The sequence below is a fragment of the Limulus polyphemus genome, unplaced genomic scaffold, assembly GCF_000517525.1.
Source record: "Limulus polyphemus unplaced genomic scaffold, Limulus_polyphemus-2.1.2 Scaffold833, whole genome shotgun sequence".
NCBI classification, from domain to species: Eukaryota; Metazoa; Arthropoda; class Merostomata; order Xiphosura; family Limulidae; genus Limulus; species Limulus polyphemus.
Window position 1 is genome coordinate 126,414 of NW_013666443.1, and position 2,464 is coordinate 128,877.

The window sequence follows — 2,464 nt, forward strand, 5'->3', positions numbered from 1 at the left end:
GACATAGTGGATCGTCTCTCAGACGTGACTTTCCGGATAAAATGCGGTCCGCGAGGGAAGCCAAAAGTGGTGCATGCCAACAGGCTTTGGAGTTATCACGGTCCAAGACATTTCAGTTGGGACGAAGTGAACAAAGGAACAAATGACGCTGCTGAAGACGTGCCACCTGAAGAAGCCACCGTCGAAGAAGAAACTCTACTCAGTTTTGAAAAGGGAAACGGTGAAGCTCTTGATGAAGTTACTACCATTGATGTGACTGTTATCGACGATAGGATATTTCCTGATGAAGCAGATAAACCCCACGTGAAGCAGAAGCCAACAAGACGGAGACCAGTACGGAAGAAGATACGTCCCATAAAATTAAGAGACTTTGTTGAATTGCAATTCTGTGATTTTAATTCTGTACATTTAATTAAGTTATTGTTAATTGTTATTGGTTTATTGTATGTGGTTATTGTTCGGGACGAACAATATTAAGGAGGGGGCAGTGTTGCGTCAGCGAGGTCACGTGAACTGCAGTCAGAGAGAGACAGACGTATTGTTGAAGTCTAGCTCGTGATACGTGAATTATAGTTTGTTATAGCGCAACTGTTGAAGTTGAGTGTATCGGTAAAGTTATATTCAGAAAGAATAAACCAGTTTTATTTAAGAAAGGACTTGTGTCACTAAAGTTTCGTCGGAACTTAGTTACGGAAAATTAATTAACAAACGGAGACGTAACAATATTAAATAATCTAATGACGCATAACTTATAACTATAGAGTTTCTTTTTGTTAGGTACAATCATTCCTTTCACTTTCATACAAGAATGGATTTAAATGTATCGGTATATATATGCTCCCTACCTAAAGATACATTTTGTTTACTGAAAAATTTTGGTAGCACTCTGAATTACATCGACTGCTCTTTTGGAACTGAAACTGTGAGAGTCAGAAAGTTGAAACAAATAAATAGATATAATTATGTAAAAGGTAAGATAATTATTTATTATTATTTTATAGATTCATGAATTTCACACTATATTTAACTGTACTTAGTTTGATAAGGTTTAAGAACTTACGTAAATTTTTGGCGTTTTCAAGGTTTTTATTTAAATGTGCTATTTTCAGAGAAAACTATGAAATTGATTCATAATGGCCAAGTTTCAAAGTTCCCAAGCTTTTTTTTTGTAACATCATAATATTTGAATTTAATATATTGCCATTCTTAAAAAATTGTTACTATAGAAAACAGAATAGGTCTTCTCTATTCTTGAACTTCATCAGAAATATTTTATTTGTAATAGAAAGCAACAATTATAATGGTAATTTAAACAATAAAAGCAACAATCATAATGGTAATTTAAACAACAAAAGCAACAATTATAATGGTAATTTAAACAATAAAAGCAACAATTATAATGGTAATTTTAACAATAAAAGCAACAATTATAATGGTAATTTTCACAATAAAAGCAACAATTATAATGGTAATTTTAACAATAAAAGCAACAATTATAATGGTAATTTTAACAATAAAAGTGCTACATTAATGTACTTAAAAAAATTAAGAATCTTTATACAGTAAACTTGTGTTCCTGAAGATACCTTTTATGATTTCGAATGAAAAGAATGTCTCTTACCATGCTGTAATTATTACTTGACAAAACCATAAGACGAATAAGACATTTGTTTTTGTTAATACCAATAACTTAGGCTTGTTCTCATGTTATAAGAAAAATAACAATTACCTCTATGTATGAGCAATAAAGGTATTTTTGAAAAAAAAAAAATAATATATATATATATTCAAAACAAAGAATATTATTACTTTAATTAAGAGAATATCAATTGTAACTGAAAACTATTCTTTTTCAATAATAAAATTCCAAAACTACAGATTACAAAAGATTTACAGAAATTATCCATATGTGAAAAAGGTTCAAATAACGTTATCTTATATTTATTTGATATTCGGGCTTGACAAAAACGAATAAATGAATTTGCATATTCCGTAAATTTATTAACTTTTTCTTGCGATTCTTTAAGTTAATCGCACATTTATTACACTCGTGACATCAAGAAAACACTATCGTTTCCACGACATCCCCTCCTAACGTCATGGCAACTGTTGACCGGTAGCGGAGTCGTAGTTTAACACGCGCATGACAGGAGACGCGCATGTGGCTACCATTTATCCGTTTGTCTTATAATCTACTCCTGAGAGAGCCCCATAGAGTGAGTCGAGTTTCCGGTACAGCGAATCGCCGCCTTTACATGTATTCAATTACTACGATAACGTTAGACCAGGGGGGATAAGGCGGTAAAAAAAACAACAACTTAAAATAACTTAGCGATAGTGCTGTTGCCGTTGCAGATTTATTCATGAATATGACATTTTAATTACCACAATGCAGAAGGTTAATCAAAATAACGAATACGTTATTGATATTAGTGTTATTTTAAAAGTAGTTTTCTCTAAGTAA